The 17,025-nt window shown below is 40.9% G+C and overlaps 1 long non-coding RNA gene across 1 annotated transcript in view; it reads right to left on the bottom strand.

The window, feature by feature from the left end:
- Nucleotides 1–17,025, bottom strand: part of LOC109284424 (uncharacterized) — a 142,976-nt gene that overhangs the window by 45,164 nt on the left and 80,787 nt on the right. The window lies entirely within an intron of this gene.

Raw genomic sequence — 17,025 nt, 5'->3', positions numbered from 1 at the left:
TTTCACTCTGAAATTGTCACAGTTTGGCATTTAGTTGTATTATTATTCTGCTATTTTAGATGATTTCTTGTTGCTGGCAGTTCTGGAGAGCCTCTGTATTTCATCCATAACAGAAATAGCAGAGCTGAGGGCTTGTATGTTAAACTTTCCACAAAGCATACAGAAGTAGAATCCACAGTAACTATGGACAAACCTCTTCTATTTATTACTCTTTGATTAAATTTCTGACACATTTGCACCCTCTGAAAGAATATAATAAAGAAAAATAGCGAGTCTGTCTCTCCCCTGTGGGTTTTATCTCACCATCCTAAACAGCTCTCACTAGCACCACATTTGAAACATAAGTCTGCATCTGAACTACTTTTAAAGACAGAGGAAAAAATACCCAAGGTCCTTAAAGCATCACCCAAGAGAGATCTTCTTTATTCCTCAACAATGTCTTACAACAAAACACAAGTATTTAAATTCTTTCTTATAGACTTTCATCTACTGCTCAAAGCGTGCAAGAAAAAAAAAGAAAGAAATATTTGGGCCGTCTTCTTGCAGAAACCCGGGGTTTCTTAATATACAACTATATATACCAGGCCACTCCTTGGCATGTATGAATGTATGGAAGATGAATGGACAATTCATGAATTTCAAACTCGTTCCACACTCCTTGCTTTACCTCTATAGCTTTAATTTAGTACTCCTTGAATAGCCGTAAGTAAGCACATCACTCCTGGGCCATATGCAACTATTAGTCAGGCTGCTTTCTAGAATTCCCTGTTCTTCTGGGAAAGAGTAGAGAGCAATTTAAAAGCTAAAGCATAATCAGCCCCTCAAGCTGACCCATTCTGCACACACACATGGCAAAAGAAAAGGCACCTTGATAACAGATATTGGGTTCCTCCAAGTACCAGGTGCCATAATCAAGGAAGCCCCAAGGCATCGGGGCAGGAAATGTTGCTCCCCTTCATCCTCTACCTGCTTGCATGAGAGTTAGGCATAACCTAACTCTAGCAGTGGGCAGCACTGTGGGATTGTTTTTGCGTTTTATTGGCTAGTCACAATTATCTTCCTCTTTTCCTTTCTCTGAAAGGAGGAGGGAGGCAGTGGCAGTAACACCAGTACATTCTGCTTGCACAAAGGAAAAAAAACCCAGGAACATCTTCTTAATCTCCCATGAGAGAGGTGAGGGAACTCTCCGCTACCCGAGAAAGAATGCAGGTCTTTTGTCAGACCTCATCTCAATTTCAGATGTGCCGTCAAAGTAGAGGGAATAAATACAGGCCCTTTGTACTCATCAGAACATTCCCTAGCGTCAGTGCAGGGTTCAACCTGCTGAACGTAGACAGATCTTTTACTTTATCATTCCTCGGCATATTCCACGTTCCTTCTCCACCCCCTTAGGATCATAGGAAAGCAGGGCTGGAAGGTACCTCCTGAGTCTCTTCTTTCTCAGTCAAACAGATAAATAACTGGAGGGTTAAGGGTTCAAGCATGTATATACCAAGCACATGAGAGAGAGACTGTGCTCAGGAAAAGCCAAATCAAAGATGAGTTTTGCTGGGCAAAAGGCAGCTGGCCTCACCTTACTTTACATTGAAGGCATTGCTGTTGGCTGTTAGACCAATGCACTGGAAGCCATCTTTTTTAAGTAAGCCAGATCCCAGTAAGATGCCTCCCCTCTGATCAAGTTGGATCAATCTGCAATATGGCATGATGGAAGTGTGTAAGGCTGCTTGTTGCTCTGTCTTCTGTCGGAAGAGATAAGTTACGCCTGGTGCAGGCCTCGCTGGAGCATTGTTCCATCTATGCGGCTCACACAAAGGCTTCGCTAAAGCATTGGCCAGTTGGCCTCACTAGCAAATCTGAGCAATGCATGAACACCTCGCATAAGCAAAAGTTGGCATGTGGGCCAGATGTGCACTCCTGCCAAGAGATGGGAGGGAGAGATGATGGTACAAGGTTGCACAGTCCAGTACCCAGATGCCAAGGTTGGAAAGTGAACACTTAGGTCAGTATGCGAAACAAGGCCACAATACAGGACGGTTTGAGACGTTCAAGGTGGAATGCATTATGTAATTTGTTTTGATTAGTCTATAAAAGGAGAATTGGAAAGCAGCGAAATTTTGTAGTGGCCTGAGACAGCCTGCATGGTGTTGTGCCAGCTACCTTGTCACAGATACAAATGGCTTAGCTCCTGGTCTGATGTACTTGTTAGACCAAAATGTGTTAGGGCTATGCTTGTAGACAGTAAATCTGGCCAAATCTTTGCCACCAAACCAAGCCTGTGGCTGTTCTTTAAGATATTAATGTTGGGATTTCCAGGCTGCGACTTTGCTGGCACTGCAGTTCCTGAGACTTCAACACTGACAGTACATCAATAACACCCATCAAGGACAACGGCAACGGGGACACTGATAACCCCAGACAATACCTGGAATGAACAGGATCAACCTCTGGAGGTGAACATGGATGCCCACTAAAGGAACGAGAGACATAGGAGCCTTAGCAGTGGAACAGAATAACTCCCTTGAGCCTGGAAATGTGTATTTGAGGCAAGCGTTGCATAAGTCTCAGTCATCTTAGAGGCAAAATAGGATAAGGGCCTAAAGGTGTCTATACATCTGCTCCAGGCTGAGCGACAGCACTTTAATCAGAGCTGCTCCCAGACAGCCACTCTAATTAAAATCCTGTAGCATCTTGTGTATTCAGCATCCCACATTTCGAAATGGGCATGGGGGCATGAGGGTGCTTTAACTAAAGCTTGTTTGACAAGTTTTAGTTAAAGTGTCCCCGGCACCATTTTGAAATATAGGATCTTGAATACATTTGATGCTGCAGCATGCTGGAGCTTTCTAATTAGAACGCTCCAGCAGACTCGATTAATCAAGTCTGCTCCGACACGTTCTAATTAGAACTCATTGGAGCACGTGTATAGGCACTTTAAGTGACCACACAGGGGTTTACTGTTGAGCACTTGTACTGTTCTGTAAAGACATACTGACATACTACATATGGACTTCCTCACCTGGGCAAACCCTTAATTAGCATGAAAATATGTGTATTGTTAACTTTGTATATAGAACACTTCAGCTTGAACTGTACCCAAGTCAAGATGCTTGCTTAGGAACCTAGCAGATCCTGTCATCTGGAGCACAGTATCACAAATACTAAAGTGTCCCAAGGCTGAACTTTTGGCAACCTATGTGATCTGCCTAAAATATTGGATGCAAGCAAATGTGACTTGTGAAAAGAAGAAACCTTGCAGAGTAGTCTTGTAAGACTTAGAGTGTACTGGGAATCTTGTAAAAGCATAAGAATAAATTGTTGTGTCCTAGAAAAAGTTCCTTTGACCTATATAACATTAGAGATTTGCGGTTATGTAGGACATGCCAGTGATATAATACTATCCCTAATGCCAATACAGTATCTCAGTCAATAGACACTCTATAGGGAAAGCTATTTCTCTTGACTAGTTAAGTTTCTGACATCTCTTTGAATAGCTGCTGGGAGGATAAAGTTTAGCTGTCATAGCTTAGCTGCAGGGATACAGTCAGCATAAGTAAAGAGAACTAAGTGCATTAAAATAAATTGAAAACAATGAAGACTGAAACTGTGTGCAGCAAGAAACAACTATCCTACCTGTTGGTGCACTTGTATATCCCATTACTTTTAGATTTTGGACTACCCCGGTCTTATTGTCTCATTTCCTAGCAATGAGGTAAAGGGCCTTCTATCTATAACTTGCTCTTTTGAAAACTTGATAAATGTCTGGCATTTGCCTCGACATACTTATGCCAAATATGATGTAGGCAACACTGTGGCAAAGGCAGAAAATCTTGTGGTTCCAAATGATTGTGCATTTCTACACCAATGATGACTAGAAAACTCCTACTTATATGCCTTGCTGCAAAAATTCTCAGTGTACCTGATCATGATGCCAGTGACATGCCAATAGTATATGGTGAACTAAAACCACTGAAAAAAACTGAACACAAACTCTAACAAAAAGTGAAAGCAGCTTCAGTTATGTTGAAGATTTCTGGGCCGCATGTCAAATGCAACAATCCTTTGCTCTTCAGTCTTCAATTATCACCACTAGGGATATAACTACAAATTCCTGAGTGACACCTAGCCCTACTGAAGTCATCAGCCGTTTTGCTGTTTATTTCAGTGGAATCGGCATTTTGCCTGTTATGTCTAGGAAGGATTAGTCAAACCTTGAGAGCAGTTAATAGGCAAAAGAGGCAGCAACCCTAGAAACACCTGGCTCCAAGGGAAGAATCCTTTGGCTTTTCACCCTCAGTACAACATCCAGGTGAGTGTCTCCATGACACCACTATTCCCAAAGAGGGACCCTGTTTCTCTGCAGGAGTCATCTCCCCATGACAGCTAACTTCCAGCGGAATAAGAAAGTTGTTAAGTAACAGAGTGGCCTAAATAGAGGAAACGGTTTTACATTGCCACTTCAGCCAGGTAGAGACATTAAAAAATCCTGAGATGGAATCGATTTAAGTTTCACGGTTTTCTGTAAGCAGTGTAATTTAGATCAGTAGCAAACAGAAGACATTCGCCCTTTGGGGGCAAGGCCAACCTTAGTCCAGGTTCCACCATTTTTAAACCAGTCTGCGCATGCCAAACTTCTGTTCTGTTATGGGTACAGACCAGTTTAGCACGGCAAACTTCTGTTCTGCTATGGGGATAGACTGGTTTCCAAACATTTATGCCAGTAAAAGTGTAATGTCTATACCTGGCCTGAGAGACCAGTCTTAGTGTAGGAGAGCAGATAGATATCTGTGAATCTGCTTCTTGAAGTGGGCAGCAGAAGAAATTCCTATTCAACTCAGTTGAGATGTAATTAAGAAATGTAAATGGGATGGTTGTTTCACTTGTATTAATCTTTTTTCAGCCTCTTGCTTTAGAAAGAGGTTAAAGTATCTTTCTGATGCACAGTATTCCAGCTAAGTGAAATGCGTGAGTACAGGAAACCCATCTGATCTACGAGCAGAATTAACTCATAGTGCAATGGGGCTAAGAGACTAGAGCTCTTCAAAAAGTTTTGTATGATGCGACTGACTTTGGGTTTCCCTAAATCAAAAGACAAATCACCCAAACACGCATATATGCACTCATTTTCGGCAAGTTTTTCCGTTCGGTATTAACAAAGAATTAAAATACAGTTACTGACAAAAAATAACAGTGAAGCGGTGAGTTTACCTTCTTGTTGCAGTGAGATGATTTTGAGGACTAAATTATTATGCACCCATTATCCAATCATTTTTAGAGATGTTAAAGAAAGGAAGGGTTGTACGTGTTTAGGAGAAAGTCTTTAAGAGTATGTAATAAACTAGCAGCTCATGTTACCTTGATCTGATTTACTGAAATCCTTTTTTTTTTAGGGTCCTTAATGTCACGCTTTATGCTGCTGGGAAGAAGGAATCAAATTTACAGTATGTCTTCAAAGTCAAAGAAAAGGATGCGTCTTTTGGGAGTAATTTGCTTTGTTCAAATGCTCCCTAACTCAGCCCACAAAAAAGCCTTACCTCAGAAAGAGTTGGGAAAAGTATTTGGGGAACATCAATATCCCAGACCCTTAAATCCTACCTGTGGCTCTTTAATACTGTTGAGGACTGTTGGGAATATATTGCTGTCTCCTTTCAATTATGTGTGGGCTCAAAGCCTCAATGAAGAAATGCTTAGTAGTGCATGGCACCTTCCATCACCACGCATGCAATGGCATCAGAAGTAGGAAGACCACGTTTGTGCCATTTCTGTAATTCACTGGTAAAAGGATATTCCCTTATGCTGGACTTTACTGGAAAGGACCAGATGGTACAGCTTCTTCCAAGGGCAAGTACAACACACATGGGAGAGGATTCAAGCACATGCTTAAGGAGCTAAGCACATCCGTAATCTTGTCAACATCAAGGGCAGGATCAAACCCATAAGAGATCAGCACAAAATGCTGAAGACCATTTAAGTGGGACATAAGTCATTATTCTATCAGAAACAGAAGATTATGTCACTGGAAAGGATTCACATCTCTCATTTACTTTGCAAGCCAAATGAAAGAGATGTGAACCATCAGAGCATGCTCAACCAATGTAACAGTGCCCCAGTGATGGCAGCTGCTCACTTCCTGGCGCTAGAAAGTTTTTCTAGAAGATAATTGTATTATCTCCTCGCCACAGTCACCCTTCAGGTGTGACAGAGAAATAAATTTTGTTCTTAAACAGATCTTGCTACACACCAATAACATCCATCAACACAGCGTATAAACATAAAATGAGAGTTAGATGGCAATTAGGAGGTAAGTCAATACGTCTATGTCCCACTGAAGATAATAAAGTAGAACTGTTTATATCCTATACCTAAACAACTTCTAGATTCATTAATAGCTTCATTAGTCAGACAGGTCCCTGGAGGGTATTACATATGCTAACACCCAACCTACTTTCCAGGCTAGGACTCAAAGGAGAAACCGGGAGATTTTTGTCTGTCTCAGTAATTCAAACAACTGTATGAAGGAGGTGCCCACTCCTAGGTTGGCTTCCTTACAGTATATTGTCTGCTTTCCCTTAGCTAGTGCTTTTCAAACTGTGGTCCACAGACTCCTGGGGTCTGCAGACTGTGTCTAAGAGGTCCATGTAAGATGACTATGATCCATCAAAAGTATGTGAATACCTGCATTTAAAATTCAAAGGGGTCTGCACCCCATTCAAAATTTGTTTAGGGGTCAGTAAATAAAAACAAAAGTTGAAAACCACTGCTTTGGCTGGATCAGATTATAATTCACCTGCCTCCATAAACAGAAAATTGCTTATTTACGGTAACTCATCAGCTCTCTAGTGCCTGGCTTTCATGGGCAGATGGCTTTTTTTCAAGAGGTTGACTTGTCTGAATAGCTACTGAGAATTTTGTAGATGATCACTGCTTGCATTGAGCTTCTTATTTTAGTGGATAGATTCAGTATAGTTATACGTGCCTTTCCTTGTTGCCCCAAAACAAATTCATCCATGTGGCGCCTACCATGATGAGCTAAGTGCTAAGAGTCAGATCTGCTTCTCTCATCTGCTATAGATCAAGAATCCAGATTACCACATGTTATACCTATCTCATGTTGAAAATCAGTATCCATCAGCTCCAGAGTGACTACCCTTACAGAGCAAACTAAGTTTAGAAATGGGCACAGGAAAAGTTAATATTATATTCTTTTCCCCGAAAATCTCCAACTGATTACCTGTGTACTTGTCCCTCTTCAAATTCCCCCATTTATATCCTAATCTATTGTGTAAAAAAGGCCATTTAAACAGCCAGAAATGCTTTTAAATGCATAAAGATAATATGTATTACCAAACAGCAGCAAATTAGAGATAAAATGGAAAAAGCCTAAAAGCTCTACACAGATGTTCATGAAACTGAGTAACAAATGTTTCTACTGCAGGACTCTATCAGCAGGGTTGCCAGATGAAAAGAAACCTAATAGCGCAAAAGTACCCAAATAATAGCCCACGCACTTGAAGGCAAGGAAAATGTAGAGAAAGGCCATGTGTGCTCTGACAATAACCCTATCTTTCTCCTGTGTCTTCTAAGCACCTTTATGTGCTCCCAGCTTCTTCACTGAAGTTAAACAAAATTTAAGACAATTTTGTTGGATCAGTCTTGGGATGTCACCACTCCAGAGGATGGCAAACCGTTTAATTTAATGAATGTCGCCTCTTTATTAACAAAATATCCTTGAATAGGTCTCTCCTTCAATGAGCAGCTCTAGTTCATTATTCATTCAATTCGCAGCAAGTTGCTCCCAGGCTGTAGATAGTTTAGTGAGCAATTCTTGACATATTTGTGAGCTGGGCAAGAGGGGAAGAAACTCTGTCCTCAGTAGAAGCAATCCCTTTTTTGGCCCCATTTGCAAGGGAGTAAACACACACGGATAGCATTTGTCACTGGAAAGGAAATATTATTCGAATGAGCTGAATTCATCCTGGGAACAAATAAAAAAATTAATACATTCAGGCCTTACCCTCATTATATTACACAGTAACAAGTGTGTGTTTGCAAAGCAAGGAGCAAGATGTATGGGTCGGTTCAAATAACATGGCTGATTAGGAAAGGTGCTGTCAGTGAAGGCAGATGTGGATATGTTCTGGGTGACATGAAGAGAAATACATCAAGCATGCCCTGAGGTCCAGAATATTTGCCTATGACTCTTACTCTCAGCATTACTCAAATGCAGAGTGAAAGTGGAAACAAGTTCACTCTTGCCCTCTCCCAAAATTCATCGAAACCAACCTGAAAGCCCTATGTCCCTACATTAATAGGAAGATGTGGAGTTATAGCATCAAACAAGACAGGAAAATACACATTGGTTGACCCGTCTTGAGACATCTAACAAAACAAAACGGAAAGATCTCCAAAATAAGGATTACATTGTGAAAAAAATAATAATAATACTGCTGCTTTGGGGAATTGATACTAATTTGGGCTCAATTATTATTCATTACAGTGCCCTCACTGACTTCAACAAAACAGCTACAGGTAAAAATCTTTGGAAACTGCTTCTCGCTTTCTCTCTCCTTAAAGCTGCTTTATCCATGCCTGACAGGTTTGGCTGGGTCCCTAGCCGACATTACACTGAAGACATGATTACCCAGAGTCAGGAGCACATCGAAGCCTTTGACTCCAGAGCCCTCGACTCCGACGCATGTCCGAGGCTGAGAGTGACCATCAGCTGACTTGTGCTCCGAGCTGGGTGCCCTGGGCACACAGCTTGCTACATGGTACAATTGTTGTGATCACAGATCAGAGCCCATCTCACCTTTAACTGAATATCTGCCAGGGGCCTTAGGCTGGAGGCAAATTGTGACACCTAACCTATGCAAACATAGCTCCTATCTTAACCCTGCGTCTTCTTCTTTCATGTCTGCTTATTCCACTTGGTGCACACTGCCTGGATCTCACGTGGTGAGCATTGGGACACTGCCTTAACAGAGGGGTGGGCAAAATGCGGCCCACGGGCCAGATGCGGCCTGCTAGGTCATTCTATCTGGCCTGTGGGGCCCCTAAAAAATTTAGAAAATTAACATTTATCTGCCCCTGGCTGCCTGTCATGTGGCCCTCGATGGCTTGCCAAAACTCAGTAAGCGGCCCTCCGCCAGAAATAATTGCCTGCCCCTGCCTTAACACAACAGAGCCACAAGGGCTTTGCTACCACTGCAATAGAAACTATCAACAGGCAACCAGTCAAGTATTAGAGACTTCCATAGACATAATTAAGAAATATCTATTAACATCTGCTTGGCAATTCTTTTTTACAAAGAGGAGGGGCTGGTAGTAACTGTCTTATTTTTAGACAAGTTTGGAAAACTGTTGAGAAAACTAGAAATAAATTGAAAAAACAGAAGGTGTATGGTGGTGAAAACAACAATCACTGATAGCCGAAAAGATCGACGTAAAATCTTCTATATGGAAATTGAAAAACCAGAATAGAGATCTCATCTGTAGCATTTTAGTCTTAACAAAAGTGACTGAAAAGCTAGCCCTTTGATCAAAACAGAAAAATATGTCTGTTTTGATTTAGACCTTCAATTTTCTGGGTGAGAATGGTATTAGATTTATACTTCAAAGGCATTTATATTTAAGTTATGGTATTAAACAAGAAGGGAAAGATAACGGTTGTGTTGAATTCATCATGTTTGACTGGTTATAATACCGCATGTAAGGCTATTCATCTACAGCAAAAAAGGATTCAGTGACTCTATTAGTCACTTTTCCCCACGTGTTTAAACATGCACCAATCTCCATTTCTACTAGTGCTGAAATTATTACTACTTGATTATTACTTATAGTTTATTATTTCTGTGTAATTTCCTTTTTATTTTAAGCTTCAGTCAAATGATGCCAGACGTTCATGCAGGTCAGTTTTACACTAGGTAGCTCTGTAGATGTTGCAGCAGTGGTTACAGTTTGGTGATGGTCTACTTTAAAAAAAATATTAATAGTCATTTACAAAATGACAAATTCATTTAAAAAACTGACACTGCGACACATGCACAGGAACTCTGAAAGCTATCAAATGCCTGACTTTATAATACACGAGGCCAAATATTCCTGTATAGGTACAGTGATTTTTTTTGCTCCTTAAGTGGTGAGAATTGATTTAGTGGCTGTGAGTGCAGCTGACAGCACATCACAATAGGTCACGCTTTTTTTTTTTTTTTTTTTTTGCAATTCTTTGTTCACATTTTTAAATCAATGACTGTTTCTGCCCTTTTTCCGTTCACTTTCCACAAACATTCTGGTGGCTAACAAGTACGCTTGCAGAAAAACAGCCCACAAATGCAATATAGCAGGATGTTTATCAGTACTGTCTAAAAGTCCTTTGCACCCAAGCAGAAGACGGACACCAGGTGAGACTTGTGAGCAGGTGAGTAGGCACATTTACCCAAGAGGTACAATGGCCAGTTATTAAGCAAGAAGCACTGACAAAAGGTTTTTCCTCAACAAATTTTGAATGCACAAAGAAATGCAATTAATTTAGTTAAAAGGAATAAATGAAGGAGAAAATGAAAGGACTGGTAAAAGGGAAAAGGCTATGAAATATAATTAATAAGACTTCTTTTTGCAAAGGCAAAGGATTAATCGTACTGGGTAAGTCACACACCAGACAAGACAACAGTACGAGACTTGCAACCAGTTCCTTGACGCTGCTCTGCCCGGTTGTCTACAGCTCTTATTATTCCAGCCTTGGGGAACGACTTGTCTTTTTCAGCTGTGCCAAACACTGTCGTTCTGTGATAAAACAGGGACCGATATGAGAGCGCTTTATTCAAACCTTTATACATAAACTACAGGCTAAGCCGTTCATGTGCACTATAAAGCAATCCCGTTCCCAAATTAGTAAAACAAGCTGTTATCAAAGTACATAGCAGCTTTGTTCAGAGTCTCATGAAGTCAACAGAAAGACAGACACCAATTGACTTGAACAGACCAGGTGCCAGACCTAGGCAGAAAACCCATGCAGTGCCAGCACAAACACAGAGAGCAGCCAAAATGCCAGGCATGTATTTGGATGTACTAACATACAAGTCAGGATGCGCAACAGAAAAAGAGGAAAGTTTCAAGCTTAGACTTGGTAAGACAAACCTCCTAGAAAAGTGGATATTTCATTTGGCTTGCTCAAAATCGGAGCATGTTTTTTTATTAGAGTCCCAGAAACTGCTTCATTTACAGGAACAACTCTTCCGCAGGATTTTCCTTATAATGCAAGGTGGGGAAAAAAATATAAATAAATATCAACCCTCTCAGAGAACAGCCACTCAAAATCTATGCTGAGAAAAATGTCACCTGACAGTCTTAAGAGTGCTTTACCGGCAGCCGGGTCAAGAGTGCCGCCTGTTTTGCTACTTTTAGGGCTTAAATGTCATCTTAATCTTAGCAAAACCTTGGGAAAAAAGATGTTCCCATTAGACTCCAACAGTGAACACTGTCCTTACCTCTTGAGACGGGCTAGGATTAAACTGACATCTGGCTACCATTCTGGGGCAGGGGAATTAAACAAAATAAAACACTTTTTAAACAAGTAAATACATGGTAGCAAGTTAAAGTATTCTCTCTAACCTCGGGGTAGCAGGCAAGGATCTTCACTGATACAGGTTCTGGGAAGCAGAAGCTAGCGGTGGGTGTTGTTTGATTGGCTTCAAAACACGTAACACAGGGGGAACTGTGGGGTTTTTTTCATGCAAAACCAAATTGGAGAAGCGACAAGTGAGGTCTGAGCGTAACCCACTGAAACCCGTACAAAGATGCCAACCGACTCACGAAGGCTTTGAATCAGACATGCAGGCTATAAATATTAACCAGCATGAATAAAACAGCAAGGACCAAATCCTGCAGTCTCTACTTTGCCAAAGCTCCCTTCAAGTCTGTTGGCAGGACTCTCCAAAAGCATCAGAAAGCAGGAAACAGCAGAATTTTGTTTGGGTTTCAAGGATTTTTGTGGAGCTACAGTATACAGATCCATTACAGAAAGCAGAGCATAGGTTTTAACTCTTGCTGTACCAACCAAGGGGAGGGAAAAGAAAGCAGGAAGCATTTGTTGCAATCAGAAAGGGATTTTACAAACTACTTCTGCATTTAAGCGAGGGGGGCTATTGCATGGAGCAATCAGAGACGAGTGTAAGGAGAGGAATGATGTCAAAAGGATGGAGCTCTCCTCCATTGCCCCAGGTACATTATCGTGTTTTGCACCCATGAAATCTGCCACCAAGAAAGAATACAGCTCTCACAAGCTGGAATACCAGTGAAAGACAGACATTTCAATCCTGTGACAATTCTGGGATTGTAATAGTCCCTCCTGGAGAAGGGACCCCCAGGATTCAAGGTTGAACCCACCGAACCCAATGGCATGTTTTACTCCCAACTTCCACAGAACAAGGATTTTCATTTCCTGCAGCCAGCAGCTGCCCTCTAGGCCCTCAAAAGAAAACTGCCCGTCACAAACATACACTGTTTGATGTGTTCATGGACTGTCACGCCTGTTTCCCTGAATTAGGTTTCTTGATACACAGTGTTTGCTGTCTACACGCTGCTAAAAGACAAGCTATGTCTAATTTTGCTATTGGTATATTTTCATGATGTGTGATGCTCGATACGCATGTCGTTCGATATCTTTGCATGATAACTAGTCAAAGAGGGCAGATGAGACTTCAGGGGGGACAAAGGCTATTCACATCTAGAGAAGCAAAGCCCAGATTGGATGGGAGAACAAACACTGATCATTTGCACATGCATAGCTATGCAGATTGAGTGCAAGGTGAAGTGCCAGTCAAGGGGAACTGCTTTTTTAAGAGAAATAATCTTCTATCCAAATAGTATTTGATTAAATCTGGAAGCTTGGATTTATAATGTTTATGCCTGAAAAGATGTAAATATTCCTCCAGTCATAAGTGGGTCAGTAAAGATGTCTGGCTGGTCAAATGGATATATATTAGTAGTAGTATATTATTATACTAATAATGTACTAATATAATATATGAATATTATAATATTATATCATTAATATATTAATATAATAATACACTGCTAATGTATTATAATAATAATACACTGCTAATATTATTAATACATTATCAGTATATTATTATATATTATTAGGCTTAATATTTACTCTCCAAGACTTTTACAGAAGAATAGAGCTGCATAGATAGGGTCAAGTATTTAAGCCTCACTACAGGGACCAGAGGGGGGCCTTCATTTTTTCCTGGGCATAGGAAAATGCTGGAGTCCCTCAGCCACTGGGCTTAACAGAAGCTGCACGCTTGGATGTAAGATGTAGGGGAAGATCAAACTGGTGCGGTGATATTTTCTTGTGCTTGTTTATTCTTCCATCTCTGTCTGTATCTCAACATATGGTTACTGATTTTTTATGCTTGTTTTTCATAATAACACTTTGTCATCTTTTATAGATCACCTATTCTCGTTGTTACCTGTGATCTCAGAGCATTTGACCATATAGGCAGGCCTCTGCCAAGGAAGGTGCAATCCAACTACTCTGAGCACATGGTTGGACAAGGGCATGGTTTTTCTAGGTGGCAAAAACCCATTTGCTAGGGGCTGGCAAGACCTGGGGGAAACTGGTTAAGCTGAGACCCTGCAGGCCAAGCATTTAGCCCCTGGCACATCTTAGCTGGTTCTAAGGAGTCAAATAGCACTAAGGGTTTGGGGGCAGAAAGGCACCATGTAAGGTGTAAGAACACCCCTAAAGAGTCTTAAAGGCACATCTGACTGCATCTGGGATTGGGGAATATCATAGTGTCACCACAGTAGATTAGAAGGGAGAAAAAAAACACCGGGTGAGATATACCCTGGAGCCTATTATCTTTCTCTACAATCCCCCTGTGGCAAGTGGAGAAGAAAGATGGGAGAGAACATATTTTCCTTCTGTCCCAGCTTTGCCCCAGTCACTGTTCACTTAGTCCTCTTGCTCCCTGCCCCCTCACCCAGCACACTCACTCCCTGTCCTTACAAAACATATTGCCATTCCCAGCATCCAGGCATAAAGAGCTGTACATGAACCTTGTGCAATCAAATCCTGAAGTATTTCACATCGGGCATGTATTTGATAGGGAAGAGCACTTCACATACATGAAAGCGCGACAAAGTGCCATGAACTTTTAAGGGCTAAGCCACCATTTCATGCCCAAATGAACTAGAGGGAAAATTCTTCCCTAGGGAACAATCAGGTCTTGGAGCACTAGAGAATCAAGATGCTAAAGATTGTAATATTTTGCATGTCTACTTTTTATTGAACTTCTGGGGAGTTTGTAACACCTGCAATGGATTTTTTTGTTCGAGAGAGAGAAGCAAAATATCCCTTGAAGGCTCAGAAATCAGAGTCCCTTTATGTCCCTTTGAAATAGGAAAGAAGAAGGAAGATGACAACTTGAGAAACAAACCTGGGATGTTCCTACATAGAGATGTGGTTCAGAAGGATAAAGATTTGTTGGGTTTAAGCATTACAAGGACCAGGAAGCAAAGGTTCTGGTTAAGGTAATAGCATTTACTTTGTACTTGTACTTTAAACTGAGGCTGTTATTAGGTATGCATGTTGTCTATTCAGAATTCCTTTATTCCTCTTTTATGTGTTTCTCTTTTCCCCTAGGACTCGACTGTACTGCAAGCACATGAGAAAAGATAAATAAGTAATGTAAATTCTGATAATGGCAGCATTTGTGCAGATTTGTTTAAAATACTGTAGCTGAAAATCCTAGATAAAAAGCATTCAACTGACAGTGCTATTTTGGCCTAGCCTGATACTAGGAACATTTCTCCAGCGCTTTCCAATATGGTGACAAAAGTCAGGGCCTCTAAAATAAAATAGTACAACTTGACTGGTACCAGCAGAAACAATCAGAATAGAATCAGCCAGTTGGCTTCCCGTTCAGTTCTTTGCTTTGGATTCTCTTGACTCATTTTTTCACACCACTACATGCAAGCTTAAATAGACATATGCCACACCAAAATAATATTATGCTACCCCACATCCTAGAAGGAGGAATATACTAAATGAAGAACAGTCTTCCACTCTAGAAGCTGCATTTCTGCCATTTCAGAAACAGAATAGTTTGGAGTTTCACTATGTTTGTACATTTTTCTATCCTTGGTGTGGCCCGGCCTTTCATTTAGTTTTATGACACTATCGTCTATGCCAACGTGTGCCGCTGGAAGGTCAGTCTGTAGAATAATTGTATGAATCAAAATGGATAATACTAATACTAAACATGTCCTGTGGGCTCCGTGGAGCCCAAGGGATAATTAAAAAACACAACCCACATAGAGAAACGGGCATGCCGATTATTAAAGAACAGGCATAAAAGAGACAGCCCTGTTCCAATACTATTTTCAGGCAATGCAAGATGAGCCTGGCTGGTGCTTCCAGCTCCTGAAGCAAAAAGGGATGACTTTTTAAACATTAATACATCTACTCTAAATATTCCTTGTATATACAGAATTACCCCTTACGCCCTTTTCCAGTCATACCAGACAGGCCATGCCATGAATACTGTATCTTTAGCAAAAAAAAACAAACCCTTTGGGGTCCTTTTAAATATTTTCCTATTTGAAAAGTAATTTGAAGAAAATTTCAAGAAATTAATGGCCACTGCAACTGCACATCAATAGGCCTGAATTTATTTTGCATTCCAGTACTGGAAACCAAACTACTGATTTCACTGTGAATAGCTACCCAAGTCCCCAGAGAACAGTTCCCTCTCACCATATGAGAACAGATGGAAAAAAAAAAAAAATCAGGAAAATCCATTACATGTTTTATAGTCCTACTGATCCTTATTTTGATTGTTGGAGATGGGAGAGGAAGGGGTGAAAGAAAAAGAAACAAAAACGGATGAGCCCCTGAATTCCATGATGTTTTATTTGACATCTTCATAAACCAGCATGAAACCAAAGCTGGTGCATCCTGCCAAGAGATGTGTCAGCATCCATCAGAAGACTAAACTTTTCAACCTGCATTTAAAAAGGCACATGACTTCAAGGTGATGATTTGTGAAAGTAAAACAAACCCCTTTCTATCAGTGATTCTGTAAAGGCATTTCTGTGGTGGGCCTGAAAAAAATATACCACCAGCTCCTTATGGGGCAACTGTCCAATATAATCAGCGCTTCTTTCATAATTGTGGGAAAGAGCAAGGTAGTCATGGGAAATGTAGTTTAAGTTTGCTATTCTTCATCAGACTGATAAGCAAACGTATGGACATACTCCTATACCCTTATTCATTCAGCTAGGCATTCGTGTTCAGTAATGCCTAGCTCCATGGAGTAGTCCAACCCAGATCAATGGGTCAACCTGGCCAAGGAGCTACTTACAAGTTTTTGCAGCATGCTCCAACCCATGAAGCTTGGGGTCAGGCCCTGGCATCCTGCAGATTTCAATAGATAAACTAAAGGATAGCTCATTGTCAGGCAGGGTGACCCAATCTGGCCCACAAGAATGAATTCGTGCACCAACTTTTATGAAGAGGAAAAAACGTGTCTTAACCAAAATGGCCTCTGCTGCCAGGAGTCAGACTTTCTGCTCCAACTTCTTGGCAGTTTTATTCTCCAGGCATGTCTCCAGAATCTCCTCCATAACATTAAAAATATCTTACAACCTCAAATAAGGCACTGCTTTTTCTTTTCCCTAGAGACCACTTTCTAATGAAGCATCCTGTAGGCCTAGGACTGTGAAAGAGGAAAGAGAAAACAGGGATTTTAGGGGAATTGGGTTTTTTGGGGGTTTTTTTGGTGCTGTTGTCATCATCTGCATAATAACTTTCGGAGAGCAAAATCGTTCTCCATCAAGTCATTTTGGATAAATAAAGCAGTGATACATGATATCAGAAACCTCTGTGGGTAGCCTTGAAGATTTTAGAAAAAACAAAGGTGATAAAGGAGAGGATTAACATATATCCACACTGGTTGTTTACCCCCTGAAGTCATTCATAGACATTATCAGTCAGAAGCAAAGACAGCGTTCTGTTTA

This window comes from Alligator mississippiensis, chromosome 8 (assembly GCF_030867095.1).
Source record: "Alligator mississippiensis isolate rAllMis1 chromosome 8, rAllMis1, whole genome shotgun sequence".
NCBI classification, from domain to species: Eukaryota; Metazoa; Chordata; order Crocodylia; family Alligatoridae; genus Alligator; species Alligator mississippiensis.
Note: the sequence above shows the minus strand (reverse complement) of the source record. Positions and strands in the feature narration are given on the sequence as shown.